We start from the raw sequence: 17,801 nt of genomic DNA, 5'->3' as shown, positions 1-17,801 counted from the left end.
CAGAGTCCTCCCTCACACAGACACAGAATCCTCCCTCACACAGACACAGAGTCCTCCCTCACACAGACACAGAGTCCTCCCTCACACAGACAGAGATTCCTCTCTCACACAGACACAGAGTCCTCCCTCACACAGACACAGAGTCCTCCCTCACACAGACACAGAGTCCTCCCTCACACAGACACAGAGTCCTACCTCACACAGACACAGAGTCCTCCCTCACACAGACACAGAGTCCTCCCTCACACAGACACAGCGTCCTCCCTCACACAGACACAGAGTCCTCCCTCGCACAGACACAGAGTCCTCCCTCGCACAGACACAGAGTCCTCCCTCGCACAGACACAGAGTCCTCCCTCGCACAGACACAGAGTCCTCCCTCAAACAGACACAGAGTCCTCCCTCACACAGACACAGTGTCCTCCCTCACACAGACACAGAGTCCTCCCTCACACAGACACAGAGTCCTCCCTCACACAGACACACAGTCCCCCCTCACACAGACACAGAGTCCTCTCTCACACAGACACAGATTCCTCCCTCACACAGACACAGAGTCCTCCATCAAACAGAGAGCCCTCCCTCACACAGAGGGCCCTCCCTCACACAGAGAGCCCTCCCTCACACAGAGAGCCCTCCCTCACACAGACAGAGAGTCCTCCCTCACACAGACAGAGAGTCCTCCCTCACACAGACAGAGAGTCCTCCCTCACACAGACAGAGAGTCCTCCCTCACACAGACAGAGAGTCCTCCCTCACACAGACAGAGAGTCCTCCCTCACACAGACAGAGAGTCCTCCCTCACACAGACAGAGAGTCCTCCCTCACACAGACAGAGAGTCCTCCCTCACACAGACAGAGAGTCCTCCCTCACACAGACAGAGAGTCCTCCCTCAAACAGACAGAGAGCCCTCGCTCAATCAGAGAAAGAGCCCTCCCTCAGTCAGACAGATAGCCCTTCCTCACGCAGACAGAGAGATCTCCCTCACACAGACACAGATTCCTCTCTCACACAGACACAGATTCCTCTCTCACACAGACACAGATTCCTCTCTCACACAGACACAGATTCCTCTCTCACACAGACACAGATTCCTCTCTCACACAGACACAGATTCCTCTCTCACACAGAAACAGAGTCCTCGCTCACATAAACCGGGAGACCTCCGTCACACAGAGTCCATCCTCACACAAAAAGAGATCCTACGTCTGACAGAGACCTCCCTCATTCAAACCGGGAGACCTCCCTCACACAGAGTCCTCCCTCACAAAGAGACCTCCCTCACACTGAATACTCCCTCACACTGGCAGCGAGCCAACCCTCACACAGATACAGAGTCCTCCCTCACACAGACAGAGATCCTCCCTCACACAGACAGAGAGTCCTCCCTCACACAGACCGAGAGTCCTCCCTCACAGAGACGGAGAGCCCTCCATCACACAGACAGAGAGCCCTCCATCACACAGACAGAGTGATCCCTCATACAGGCAGAGAGCCCTCCCTCGGACAGACAGAGAGTTCTCCTTCAAACAGTGTCCTCACTCACACAGAGAGACAAACCCTCAAAAAGAGAGCCACCTTTTGACACAGAGTGCTCCCTCAAACAGGGAGAGAGCTTAATCATACAGAGCCCTCCCTCAGACAGACAGAGAGCCCACCCTCAGACAGACAGAGATACCTCCCTCAGTACGAGTCCTCCCTCACACAGACACAGAGTCCTCCCTCACACAGACACAGAGTCCTCCCTCACACAGACACAGAGTCCTCCCTCACACAGACACAGAGTCCTCCCTCACACAGACACAGAGTCCTCCCTCACACAGACACAGAGTCCTCCCTCACACAGACACAGAGTCCTCCCTCACACAGACACAGAGTGCTCCCTCACACAGACACAGATTCCTCCCTCACACAGACACAGAGTCCTCCCTCACACAGACAGAGTCCTCCTTCACACAGACAGAGAGCCCTCCCTCAGACAGGCTGAGAGCCCTCCCTCAGACAGGCTGAGAGCCCTCACTCAGACAGGCAGAGAGCCCTCACACAGACAGGCAGAGAGCCCTCACTCAGACAGGCAGAGAGCCCTCACTCAGACAGGCAGAGAGCCCTCCCTCAATCTGACAGAGAGCGCTCCCTCGAGATAGACAGATGGACCTCCCTTGGTCAAGCAGTGAGTCCTGCCTCGGATAGACAGGGAATCCTCCTCCAAACAGAGGCCTCCCTCACACAGTGAGACACACACTTACAAAGAGAGACACCTTCTGACACTGAGTGCTCCCTCACACAGGCAAAGACCTCCCTCAAACAGTGACCTCCTGCACAGAGATAAAAAATCCTCCCTCATACAGAGATCTGCCTCACACAGACACAGAGTCCTCGCTCACACAGAGATCCTCCCTCACACAGGGATCCTCCCTCACTCAGACAGAGAGTCCTCCCTCACACAGACAGAGAGTCCTCCCTCACACAGACAGAGAGTCCTTCCTCACACAGACAGGGTGTCCTCCCTCACACAGACAGGGTGTCCTCCCTCACACAGACAGGGTGTCCTCCCTCACACAGACAGAGTCCTCCCTCACACAGACAGAGTCCTCCCTCACACAGACAGAGTCCTCCCTCACACAGACAGAGTCCTCCCTCACACAGACAGAGTCCTCCCTCACACAGACAGAGTCCTCCCTCACACAGACACAGAATCATCCCTCACACAGACAGAGAACCTGCCTCACACAGACAGAGAACCTGCCTCACACAGACAGAGAACCTCCCTCACATAGAGAGTCCTCGCTCACAGACAGAGTCCTCCCTCACACGGAAAGAGATCCTCTCTCACACAGAGTCCTCCCTCAAACAGTCCGAGAGTCGTCCCTCACACAGAGTCCATCTTAACGCAGAGAGACCTCCCACTCACTGCGTTCTCCCTCACACAGACACTGAGTCATCCCTCACACAGACAGAAAGCCCTCCCTAACACAGGCAGAGAGTCCTCCCTAACACAGACAGAGAGTCCTCCCTCACACAGACAGAGAGTCCTCCCTCACACAGACCGAGAATCCTCCCTCACACAGACAGAGAATCCTCCCTCACACAGACAGAGAATCCTCCCTCACACAGAGAATCCTCCCTCACACAGACAGAGAATCCTCCCTCACACAGACAGAGAATCCTCCCTCACACAGACAGAGAATCCTCCCTCACACAGACAAATTTCTCCCTCACACAGAGAGTCCTCCCTCACACAGACACAGAGTCATCCCTCACACAGACACAGAGTCATCCCTCACACAGACACAGAGTCCTCCCTCATACAGACACAGAGTCCTCCCTCACACAGACACAGAATCCTCCCTCACACAGACACAGAGTCCTCCCTCACACAGACAGAGTCCTCCTTCACACAGACAGAGAGCCCTCCCTCAGACAGGCTGAGAGCCCTCCCTCAGACAGGCTGAGAGCCCTCACTCAGACAGGCTGAGAGCCCTCACACAGACAGGCAGAGAGCCCTCACTCAGACAGGCAGAGAGCCCTCACTCAGACAGGCAGAGAGCCCTCCCTCAATCTGACAGAGAGCGCTCCCTCGAGATAGACAGATGGACCTCCCTTGGTCAAGCAGTGAGTCCTGCCTCGGATAGACAGGGAATCCTCCTCCAAACAGAGGCCTCCCTCACACAGTGAGACACACACTTACAAAGAGAGACACCTTCTGACACTGAGTGCTCCCTCACACAGGCAAAGACCTCCCTCAAACAGTGACCTCCTGCACAGAGATAAAAAATCCTCCCTCATACAGAGATCTGCCTCACACAGACACAGAGTCCTCGCTCACACAGAGATCCTCCCTCACACAGGGATCCTCCCTCACTCAGACAGAGAGTCCTCCCTCACACAGACAGAGAGTCCTCCCTCACACAGACAGAGAGTCCTTCCTCACACAGACAGGGTGTCCTCCCTCACACAGACAGGGTGTCCTCCCTCACACAGACAGGGTGTCCTCCCTCACACAGACAGGGTGTCCTCCCTCACACAGACAGGGTGTCCTCCCTCACACAGACAGGGTGTCCTCCCTCACACAGACAGAGTCCTCCCTCACACAGACAGAGTCCTCCCTCACACAGACAGAGTCCTCCCTCACACAGACAGAGTCCTCCCTCACACAGACACAGAATCATCCCTCACACAGACAGAGAACCTGCCTCACACAGACAGAGAACCTCCCTCACATAGAGAGTCCTCGCTCACAGACAGAGTCCTCCCTCACACGGAAAGAGATCCTCTCTCACACAGAGTCCTCCCTCAAACAGTCCGAGAGTCGTCCCTCACACAGAGTCCATCTTAACGCAGAGAGACCTCCCACTCACTGCGTTCTCCCTCACACAGACACTGAGTCATCCCTCACACAGACAGAAAGCCCTCCCTAACACAGGCAGAGAGTCCTCCCTAACACAGACAGAGAGTCCTCCCTCACACAGACAGAGAGTCCTCCCTCACACAGACAGAGAATCCTCCCTCACACAGACAGAGAATCCTCCCTCACACAGACAGAGAATCCTCCCTCACACAGACAGAGAATCCTCCCTCACACAGACAGAGAATCCTCCCTCACACAGACAGAGAATCCTCCCTCACACAGACAGAGAATCCTCCCTCACACAGACAGAGAATCCTCCCTCACACAGACAAATTTCTCCCTCACACAGAGAGTCCTCCCTCACACAGACACAGAGTCATCCCTCACACAGACACAGAGTCAACCCTCACACAGACACAGAGTCCTCCCTCACACAGACACAGAGTGCTCCCTCACACAGACACAGAGTCCTCCCTCACACAGACACAGAGTCCTCCCTCACACAGACACAGAATCCTCCCTCACACAGACACAGAATCCTCCCTCACACAGACACAGAATCGTCCCTCACACAGACACAGAATCCTCCCTCACACAGACACAGAGTCCTCCCTCACACAGACAGAGATTCCTCTCTCACACAGACAGAGAGTCCTCCCTCACACAGACAGAGATTCCTCCCTCACACAGACAGAGAGTCCTCCCTCACACAGACAGAGAGTCCTCCCTCACACAGACAGAGAGTCCTCCCTCAAACAGACAGAGAGTCCTCCCTCACACAGACAGAGAATCCTCCCTCACACAGACAGAGAATCCTCCCTCACACAGACAGAGAATCCTCCCTCACACAGGCAGAGAATCCTCCCTCACACAGACAGAGAATCCTCCCTCACACAGACAGAGAATCCTCCCTCACACAGAGAGACAATCCTCCCTCACACAGACAGAGAATCCTCCCTCACACAGACAGAGAATCCTCCCTCACACAGACAAATTTCTCCCTCACACAGACACAGAGACATCCCTCACACAGACACAGAGTCGTCCCTCACACAGACACAGAGTCATCCCTCACACAGACACAGAGTCCTCCCTCACACAGACACAGAGTCCTCCCTCACACAGACACAGAGTCCTCCCTCACACAGACACAGAGTCCTCCCTCACACAGACACAGAGTCCTCCCTCACACAGACACAGAGTGCTCCCTCACACAGACACAGATTCCTCCCTCACACAGACACAGAGTCCTCCCTCACACAGACACAGAGTCCTCCCTCACACAGACACAGAGTCCTCCTTCACACAGACAGAGAGCCCTCCCTCAGACAGGCTGAGAGCCCTCCCTCGCACAGACACAGAGTCCTCCCTCGCACAGACACAGAGTCCTCCCTCGCACAGACACAGAGTCCTCCCTCGCACAGACACAGAGTCCTCCCTCAAACAGACACAGAGTCCTCCCTCAAACAGACACAGAGTCCTCCCTCACACAGACACAGTGTCCTCCCTCACACAGACAGAGTCCTCCCTCACACAGACAGAGAGTCCTCCCTCACACAGACAGAGTCCTCCCTCACACAGACAGAGTCCTCCCTCACACAGACAGAGTCCTCCCTCACACAGACAGAGAGTCCTCCCTCACACAGACACAGAGTCCTCCCTTACACAGACACACAGTCCCCCCTCACACAGACACAGAGTCCTCTCTCACACAGACACAGATTCCTCCCTCACACAGACACAGAGTCCTCCATCAAACAGAGAGCCCTCCCTCACACAGAGGGCCCTCCCTCACACAGAGAGCCCTCCCTCACACAGACAGAGAGTCCTCCCTCACACAGACAGAGAGTCCTCCCTCACACAGACAGAGAGTCCTCCCTCACACAGACAGAGAGTCCTCCCTCACACAGACAGAGAGTCCTCCCTCACCCAGACAGAGAGTCCTCCCTCACCCAGACAGAGTCCTCCCTCACACAGACAGAGTCCTACCTCACACAGACAGAGAGTCCTCCCTCACACAGACAGAGAGTCCACCCTCACACAGACAGAGAGTCCTCTCTCACACAGACAGAGAGTCCTCCCTCACACAGACAGAGAGTCCTCCCTCACACAGACAGAGAGTCCTCCCTCACACAGACAGAGAGTCCTCCCTCACACAGACAGAGAGTCCTCCCTCACACAGACAGAGAGTCCTCCCTCACACAGACAGAGAGTCCTCCCTCACACAGACAGTGAATCCTCCCTCACACAGACAGAGAGTCCTCCCTCACACAGACAGAGAGTCCTCCCTCACACAGACAGAGAGTCCTCCCTCACACAGACAGAGAGTCCTCCCTCACACAGACAGAGAGTCCTCCCTCACACAGACAGAGAGTCCTCCCTCACACAGACAGAGAGTCCTCCCTCACACAGACAGAGAGTCCTCCCTCAAACAGACAGAGAGCCCTCGCTCAATCAGAGAAAGAGCCCTCCCTCAGTCAGACAGATAGCCCTTCCTCACGCAGACAGAGAGATCTCCCTCACACAGACACAGATTCCTCTCTCACACAGACACAGATTCCTCTCTCACACAGACACAGATTCCTCTCTCACACAGACACAGATTCCTCTCTCACACAGACACAGATTCCTCTCTCACACAGACACAGATTCCTCTCTCACACAGACACAGATTCCTCTCTCACACAGACACAGATTCCTCTCTCACACAGACACAGAATCATCCCTCACACAGACAGAGAACCTGCCTCACACAGACAGAGAACGTCCCTCACATAGAGAGTCCTCGCTCACAGACAGAGTCCTCCCTCACACGGAAAGAGATCCTCTCTCACACAGAGTCCTCCCTCAAACAGTCCGAGAGTCGTCCCTCACACAGAGTCCATCTTAACGCAGAGAGACCTCCCACTCACTACGTTCTCCCTCACACAGACACTGAGTCATCCCTCACACAGACAGAAAGCCCTCCCTAACACAGGCAGAGAGTCCTCCCTAACACAGACAGAGAGTCCTCCCTCACACAGACAGAGAGTCCTCCCTCACACAGACAGAGAATCCTCCCTCACACAGACAGAGAATCCTCCCTCACACAGACAGAGAATCCTCCCTCACACAGACAGAGAATCCTCCCTCACACAGAGAATCCTCCCTCACACAGACAGAGAATCCTCCCTCACACAGACAGAGAATCCTCCCTCACACAGACAGAGAATCCTCCCTCACACAGACAAATTTCTCCCTCACACAGAGTGTCCTCCCTCACACAGACAGAGAGACCTCCCTCACTCAGACAGAGAGTCCTCCCTCACACAGACAGAGAGTCCTCCCTCACACAGACACAGAGTCCTCCCTCACACAGACACAGAGTGCTCCCTCACACAGACACAGAGTCCTCCCTCACACAGACACAGAGTCCTCCCTCACACAGACACAGAATCCTCCCTCACACAGACACAGAATCCTCCCTCACACAGACACAGAATCGTCCCTCACACAGACACAGAATCCTCCCTCACACAGACACAGAGTCCTCCCTCACACAGACAGAGATTCCTCTCTCACACAGACAGAGAGTCCTCCCTCACACAGACAGAGATTCCTCCCTCACACAGACAGAGAGTCCTCCCTCACACAGACAGAGAGTCCTCCCTCACACAGACAGAGAGTCCTCCCTCAAACAGACAGAGAGTCCTCCCTCACACAGACAGAGAATCCTCCCTCACACAGACAGAGAATCCTCCCTCACACAGACAGAGAATCCTCCCTCACACAGACAGAGAATCCTCCCTCACACAGACAGAGAATCCTCCCTCACACAGACAGAGAATCCTCCCTCACACAGAGAGACAATCCTCCCTCACACAGACAGAGAATCCTCCCTCACACAGACAGAGAATCCTCCCTCACACAGACAAATTTCTCCCTCACACAGACACAGAGACATCCCTCACACAGACACAGAGTCGTCCCTCACACAGACACAGAGTCATCCCTCACACAGACACAGAGTCCCCCCTCACACAGACACAGAGTCCTCCCTCACACAGACACAGAGTCCTCACTCACACAGACACAGAGTCCTCCCTCACACAGACACAGAGTCCTCCCTCACACAGACACAGAGTGCTCCCTCACACAGACACAGATTCCTCCCTCACACAGACACAGAGTCCTCCCTCACACAGACACAGAGTCCTCCCTCACACAGACACAGAGTCCTCCTTCACACAGACAGAGAGCCCTCCCTCAGACAGGCTGAGAGCCCTCCCTCGCACAGACACAGAGTCCTCCCTCGCACAGACACAGAGTCCTCCCTCGCACAGACACAGAGTCCTCCCTCGCACAGACACAGAGTCCTCCCTCAAACAGACACAGAGTCCTCCCTCACACAGACACAGTGTCCTCCCTCACACAGACAGAGTCCTCCCTCACACAGACAGAGAGTCCTCCCTCACACAGACAGAGTCCTCCCTCACACAGACAGAGTCCTCCCTCACACAGACAGAGTCCTCCCTCACACAGACAGAGAGTCCTCCCTCACACAGACACAGAGTCCTCCCTCACACAGACACACAGTCCCCCCTCACACAGACACAGAGTCCTCTCTCACACAGACACAGATTCCTCCCTCACACAGACACAGAGTCCTCCATCAAACAGAGAGCCCTCCCTCACACAGAGGGCCCTCCCTCACACAGAGAGCCCTCCCTCACACAGAGAGCCCTCCCTCACACAGAGAGCCCTCCCTCACACAGACAGAGAGTCCTCCCTCACACAGACAGAGAGTCCTCCCTCACACAGACAGAGAGTCCTCCCTCACACAGACAGAGAGTCCTCCCTCACACAGACAGAGTCCTCCCTCACCCAGACAGAGTCCTCCCTCACACAGACAGAGTCCTACCTCACACAGACAGAGAGTCCTCCCTCACACAGACAGAGAGTCCACCCTCACACAGACAGAGAGTCCTCTCTCACACAGACAGAGAGTCCTCCCTCACACAGACAGAGAGTCCTCCCTCACACAGACAGAGAGTCCTCCCTCACACAGACAGAGAGTCCTCCCTCACACAGACAGAGAGTCCTCCCTCACACAGACAGAGAGTCCTCCCTCACACAGACAGTGAATCCTCCCTCACACAGACAGAGAGTCCTCCCTCACACAGACAGAGAGTCCTCCCTCACACAGACAGAGAGTCCTCCCTCACACAGACAGAGAGTCCTCCCTCACACAGACAGAGAGTCCTCCCTCACACAGACAGAGAGTCCTCCCTCACACAGACAGAGAGTCCTCCCTCAAACAGACAGAGAGCCCTCGCTCAATCAGAGAAAGAGCCCTCCCTCAGTCAGACAGATAGCCCTTCCTCACGCAGACAGAGAGATCTCCCTCACACAGACACAGATTCCTCTCTCACACAGACACAGATTCCTCTCTCACACAGACACAGATTCCTCTCTCACACAGACACAGATTCCTCTCTCACCCAGACACAGATTCCTCTCTCACACAGACACAGAATCATCCCTCACACAGACAGAGAACCTGCCTCACACAGACAGAGAACGTCCCTCACATAGAGAGTTCTCGCTCACAGACAGAGTCCTCCCTCACACGGAAAGAGATCCTCTCTCACACAGAGTCCTCCCTCAAACAGTCCGAGAGTCGTCCCTCACACAGAGTCCATCTTAACGCAGAGAGACCTCCCACTCACTACGTTCTCCCTCACACAGACACTGAGTCATCCCTCACACAGACAGAAAGCCCTCCCTAACACAGGCAGAGAGTCCTCCCTAACATAGACAGAGAGTCCTCCCTCACACAGACAGAGAGTCCTCCCTCACACAGACAGAGAATCCTCCCTCACACAGACAGAGAATCCTCCCTCACACAGACAGAGAATCCTCCCTCACACAGACAGAGAATCCTCCCTCACACAGAGAATCCTCCCTCACACAGACAGAGAATCCTCCCTCACACAGACAGAGAATCCTCCCTCACACAGACAGAGAATCCTCCCTCACACAGACAAATTTCTCCCTCACACAGAGAGTCCTCCCTCACACAGACACAGAGTCATCCCTCACACAGACACAGAGTCAACCCTCACACAGACACAGAGTCCTCCCTCACACAGACACAGAGTGCTCCCTCACACAGACACAGAGTCCTCCCTCACACAGACACAGAGTCCTCCCTCACACAGACACAGAATCCTCCCTCACACAGACACAGAATCCTCCCTCACACAGACACAGAATCGTCCCTCACACAGACACAGAATCCTCCCTCACACAGACACAGAGTCCTCCCTCACACAGACAGAGATTCCTCTCTCACACAGACAGAGAGTCCTCCCTCACACAGACAGAGAGTCCTCCCTCACACAGACAGAGAGTCCTCCCTCACACAGACAGAGAGTCCTCCCTCACACAGACAGAGAGTCCTCCCTCAAACAGACAGAGAGTCCTCCCTCACACAGACAGAGAATCCTCCCTCACACAGACAGAGAATCCTCCCTCACACAGACAGAGAATCCTCCCTCACACAGACAGAGAATCCTCCCTCACACAGACAGAGAATCCTCCCTCACACAGACAGAGAATCCTCCCTCACACAGACAGAGAATCCTCCCTCACACAGACAGAGAATCCTCCCTCACACAGACAGAGAATCCTCCCTCACACAGACAAATTTCTCCCTCACACAGACACAGAGTCATCCCTCACACAGACACAGAGTCGTCCCTCACACAGACACAGAGTCATCCCTCACACAGACACAGAGTCCTCCCTCACACAGACACAGAGTCCTCCCTCACACAGACACAGAGTCCTCCCTCACACAGACACAGAGTCCTCCCTCACACAGACACAGAGTGCTCCCTCACACAGACACAGATTCCTCCCTCACACAGACACAGAGTCCTCCCTCACACAGACACAGAGTCCTCCCTCACACAGACACAGAGTCCTCCTTCACACAGACAGAGAGCCCTCCCTCAGACAGGCTGAGAGCCCTCCCTCGCACAGACACAGAGTCCTCCCTCGCACAGACACAGAGTCCTCCCTCGCACAGACACAGAGTCCTCCCTCGCACAGACACAGAGTCCTCCCTCGCACAGACACAGAGTCCTCCCTCACACAGACACAGTGTCCTCCCTCACACAGACAGAGTCCTCCCTCACACAAACAGAGAGTCCTCCCTCACACAGACAGAGTCCTCCCTCACACAGACAGAGTCCTCCCTCACACAGACAGAGAGTCCTCCCTCACACAGACACAGAGTCCTCCCTCACACAGACACACAGTCCCCCCTCACACAGACACAGAGTCCTCTCTCACACAGACACAGATTCCTCCCTCACACAGACACAGAGTCCTCCATCAAACAGAGAGCCCTCCCTCACACAGAGGGCCCTCCCTCACACAGAGAGCCCTCCCTCACACAGAGAGCCCTCCCTCACACAGACAGAGAGTCCTCCCTCACACAGACAGAGAGTCCTCCCTCACACAGACAGAGAGTCCTCCCTCACACAGACAGAGAGTCCTCCCTCACACAGACAGAGTCCTCCCTCACACAGACAGAGTCCTCCCTCACACAGACAGAGTCCTACCTCACACAGACAGAGAGTCCTCCCTCACACAGACAGAGAGTCCACCCTCACACAGACAGAGAGTCCTCTCTCACACAGACAGAGAGTCCTCCCTCACACAGACAGAGAGTCCTCCCTCACACAGACAGAGAGTCCTCCCTCACACAGACAGAGAGTCCTCCCTCACACAGACAGAGAGTCCTCCCTCACACAGACAGAGAGTCCTCCCTCACACAGACAGTGAATCCTCCCTCACACAGACAGTGAATCCTCCCTCACACAGACAGAGAGTCCTCCCTCACACAGACAGAGAGTCCTCCCTCACACAGACAGAGAGTCCTCCCTCACACAGACAGAGAGTCCTCCCTCACACAGACAGAGAGTCCTCCCTCACACAGACAGAGAGTCCTCCCTCACACGGAAAGAGATCCTCTCTCACACAGACTCCTCCCTCAAACAGTCCGAGAGTCGTCCCTCACACAGAGTCCATCTTAACGCAGAGAGACCTCCCACTCACTGCGTTCTCCCTCACACAGACACTGAGTCATCCCTCACACAGACAGAAAGCCCTCCCTAACACAGGCAGAGAGTCCTCCCTAACACAGAGAGAGACTCCTCCCTCACACAGACAGAGAGTCCTCCCTCACACAGACAGAGAATCCTCCCTCACACAGACAGAGATTCCTCCCTCACACAGACAGAGAATCCTCCCTCACACAGACAGAGAATCCTCCCTCACACAGAGAATCCTCCCTCACACAGACAGAGAATCCTCCCTCACACAGACAGAGAATCCTCCCTCACACAGACAGAGAATCCACCCTCACACAGACAGAGAATCCTCCCTCACACAGACAAATTACTCCCTCACACAGAGAGTCCTCCCTCACACAGACACAGAGTCATCCCTCACACAGACACAGAGTCAACCCTCACACAGACACAGAGTCCTCCCTCACACAGACACAGAGTGCTCCCTCACACAGACACAGAGTCCTCCCTCACACAGACACAGAGTCCTCCCTCACACAGACACAGAATCCTCCCTCACACAGACACAGAATCCTCCCTCACACAGACACAGAATCCTCCCTCACACAGACACAGAGTCCTCCCTCACACAGACAGAGATTCCTCTCTCACACAGACAGAGAGTCCTCCCTCACACAGACAGAGAGTCCTCCCTCACACAGACAGAGAGTCCTCCCTCACACAGACAGAGAGTCCTCCCTCAAACAGACAGAGAGTCCTCCCTCACACAGACAGAGAATCCTCCCTCACACAGACAGAGAATCCTCCCTCACACAGACAGAGAATCCTCCCTCACACAGACAGAGAATCCTCCCTCACACAGACAGAGAATCCTCCCTCACACAGACAGAGAATCCTCCCTCACACAGACAGAGAATCCTCCCTCACACAGAGAGACAATCCTCCCTCACACAGACAGTGAATCCTCCCTCACACAGACAGAGAGTCCTCCCTCACACAGACAGAGAGTCCTCCCTCACACAGACAGAGAGTCCTCCCTCACACAGACAGAGAGTCCTCCCTCACACAGACAGAGAGTCCTCCCTCACACAGACAGAGAGTCCTCCCTCACACGGAAAGAGATCCTCTCTCACACAGACTCCTCCCTCAAACAGTCCGAGAGTCGTCCCTCACACAGAGTCCATCTTAACGCAGAGAGACCTCCCACTCACTGCGTTCTCCCTCACACAGACACTGAGTCATCCCTCACACAGACAGAAAGCCCTCCCTAACACAGGCAGAGAGTCCTCCCTAACACAGACAGAGACTCCTCCCTCACACAGACAGAGAGTCCTCCCTCACACAGACAGAGAATCCTCCCTCACACAGACAGAGATTCCTCCCTCACACAGACAGAGAATCCTCCCTCACACAGACAGAGAATCCTCCCTCACACAGAGAATCCTCCCTCACACAGACAGAGAATCCTCCCTCACACAGACAGAGAATCCTCCCTCACACAGACAGAGAATCCACCCTCACACAGACAGAGAATCCTCCCTCACACAGACAAATTTCTCCCTCACACAGAGAGTCCTCCCTCACACAGACACAGAGTCATCCCTCACACAGACACAGAGTCAACCCTCACACAGACACAGAGTCAACCCTCACACAGACACAGAGTCCTCCCTCACACAGACACAGAGTGCTCCCTCACACAGACACAGAGTCCTCCCTCACACAGACACAGATTCCTCCCTCACACAGACACAGAATCCTCCCTCACACAGAGACAGAATCCTCCCTCACACAGACACAGAATCCTCCCTCACACAGACACAGAATCCTCCCTCACACAGACACAGAGTCCTCCCTCACACAGACAGAGATTCCTCTCTCACACAGACAGAGAGTCCTCCCTCACACAGACAGAGATTCCTCCCTCACACAGACAGAGAGTCCTCCCTCACACAGACAGAGAGTCCTCCCTCACACAGACAGAGAGTCCTCCCTCAAACAGACAGAGAGTCCTCCCTCACACAGACAGAGAATCCTCCCTCACACAGACAGAGAATCCTCCCTCACACAGAGAATCCTCCCTCACACAGACAGAGAATCCTCCCTCACACAGACAGAGAATCCTCCCTCACACAGACAGAGAATCCACCCTCACACAGACAGAGAATCCTCCCTCACACAGACAAATTTCTCCCTCACACAGAGAGTCCTCCCTCACACAGACACAGAGTCATCCCTCACACAGACACAGAGTCAACCCTCACACAGACACAGAGTCCTCCCTCACACAGACACAGAGTGCTCCCTCACACAGACACAGAGTCCTCCCTCACACAGACACAGAGTCCTCCCTCACACAGACACAGAATCCTCCCTCACACAGACACAGAATCCTCCCTCACACAGACACAGAATCCTCCCTCACACAGACACAGAGTCCTCCCTCACACAGACAGAGATTCCTCTCTCACACAGACAGAGAGTCCTCCCTCACACAGACAGAGAGTCCTCCCTCACACAGACAGAGAGTCCTCCCTCACACAGACAGAGAGTCCTCCCTCACACAGACAGAGAGTCCTCCCTCAAACAGACAGAGAGTCCTCCCTCACACAGACAGAGAATCCTCCCTCACACAGACAGAGAATCCTCCCTCACACAGACAGAGAATCCTCCCTCACACAGACAGAGAATCCTCCCTCACACAGACAGAGAATCCTCCCTCACACAGACAGAGAATCCTCCCTCACACAGACAGAGAATCCTCCCTCACACAGAGAGACAATCCTCCCTCACACAGACAGAGAATCCTCCCTCACACAGACAGAGAATCCTCCCTCACACAGACAAATTTCTCCCTCACACAGACACAGAGTCATCCCTCACACAGACACAGAGTCGTCCCTCACACAGACACAGAGTCATCCCTCACACAGACACAGAGTCCTCCCTCACACAGACACAGAGTCCTCCCTCACACAGACACAGAGTCCTCCCTCACACAGACACAGAGTCCTCCCTCACACAGACACAGAGTGCTCCCTCACACAGACACAGATTCCTCCCTCACACAGACACAGAGTCCTCCCTCACACAGACACAGAGTCCTCCCTCACACAGACACAGAGTCCTCCTTCACACAGACAGAGAGCCCTCCCTCAGACAGGCTGAGAGCCCTCCCTCGCACAGACACAGAGTCCTCCCTCGCACAGACACAGAGTCCTCCCTCGCACAGACACAGAGTCCTCCCTCAAACAGACACAGAGTCCTCCCTCACACAGACACAGTGTCCTCCCTCACACAGACAGAGTCCTCCCTCACACAAACAGAGAGTCCTCCCTCACACAGACAGAGTCCTCCCTCACACAGACAGAGTCCTCCCTCACACAGACAGAGAGTCCTCCCTCACACAGACACAGAGTCCTCCCTCACACAGACACACAGTCCCCCCTCACACAGACACAGAGTCCTCTCTCACACAGACACAGATTCCTCCCTCACACAGACACAGAGTCCTCCATCAAACAGAGAGCCCTCCCTCACACAGAGGGCCCTCCCTCACACAGAGAGCCCTCCCTCACACAGAGAGCCCTCCCTCACACAGACAGAGAGTCCTCCCTCACACAGACAGAGAGTCCTCCCTCACACAGACAGAGAGTCCTCCCTCACACAGACAGAGAGTCCTCCCTCACACAGACAGAGAGTCCTCCCTCACACAGACAGAGTCCTCCCTCACACAGACAGAGTCCTACCTCACACAGACAGAGAGTCCTCCCTCACACAGACAGAGAGTCCACCCTCACACAGACAGAGAGTCCTCTCTCACACAGACAGAGAGTCCTCCCTCACACAGACAGAGAGTCCTCCCTCACACAGACAGAGAGTCCTCCCTCACACAGACAGAGAGTCCTCCCTCACACAGACAGAGAGTCCTCCCTCACACAGACAGAGAGTCCTCCCTCACACAGACAGAGAGTCCTCCCTCACACAGACAGTGAATCCTCCCTCACACAGACAGTGAATCCTCCCTCACACAGACAGAGAGTCCTCCCTCACACAGACAGAGAGTCCTCCCTCACACAGACAGAGAGTCCTCCCTCACACAGACAGAGAGTCCTCCCTCACACAGACAGAGAGTCCTCCCTCACACAGACAGAGAGTCCTCCCTCACACAGACAGAGAGTCCTCCCTCACACGGAAAGAGATCCTCTCTCACACAGACTCCTCCCTCAAACAGTCCGAGAGTCGTCCCTCACACAGAGTCCATCTTAACGCAGAGAGACCTCCCACTCACTGCGTTCTCCCTCACACAGACACTGAGTCATCCCTCACACAGACAGAAAGCCCTCCCTAACACAGGCAGAGAGTCCTCCCTAACACAGACAGAGACTCCTCCCTCACACAGACAGAGAGTCCTCCCTCACACAGACAGAGAATCCTCCCTCACACAGACAGAGATTCCTCCCTCACACAGACAGAGAATCCTCCCTCACACAGACAGAGAATCCTCCCTCACACAGAGAATCCTCCCTCACACAGACAGAGAATCCTCCCTCACACAGACAGAGAATCCTCCCTCACACAGACAGAGAATCCACCCTCACACAGACAGAGAATCCTCCCTCACACAGACAAATTTCTCCCTCACACAGAGAGTCCTCCCTCACACAGACACAGAGTCATCCCTCACACAGACACAGAGTCAACCCTCACACAGACACAGAGTCAACCCTCACACAGACACAGAGTCCTCCCTCACACAGACACAGAGTGCTCCCACACACAGACACAGAGTCCTCCCTCACACAGACACAGATTCCTCCCTCACACAGACACAGAATCCTCCCTCACACAGAGACAGAATCCTCCCTCACACAGACACAGAATCCTCCCTCACACAGACACAGAATCCTCCCTCACCCAGACACAGAGTCCTCCCTCACACAGACAGAGATTCCTCTCTCACACAGACAGAGAGTCCTCCCTCACACAGACAGAGATTCCTCCCTCACACAGACAGAGAGTCCTCCCTCACACAGACAGAGAGTCCTCCCTCACACAGACAGAGAGTCCTCCCTCAAACAGACAGAGAGTCCTCCCTCACACAGACAGAGAATCCTCCCTCACACAGACAGAGAATCCTCCCTCACACAGACAGAGAATCCTCCCTCACACAGACAGAGAATCCTCCCTCACACAGACAGAGAATCCTCCCTCACACAGAGAGACAATCCTCCCTCACACAGACAGAGAATCCTCCCTCACACAGACAGAGAATCCTCCCTCACACAGACAAATTTCTCCCTCACACAGACACAGAGTCATCCCTCACACAGACACAGAGTCGTCCCTCACACAGACACAGAGTCATCCC

This window comes from Carcharodon carcharias, chromosome 5 (assembly GCF_017639515.1).
Source record: "Carcharodon carcharias isolate sCarCar2 chromosome 5, sCarCar2.pri, whole genome shotgun sequence".
Taxonomy (NCBI): domain Eukaryota; kingdom Metazoa; phylum Chordata; class Chondrichthyes; order Lamniformes; family Lamnidae; genus Carcharodon; species Carcharodon carcharias.
The sequence above is the reverse complement of the archived record's forward strand: the minus strand, read 5'-3'. Positions refer to the sequence as shown.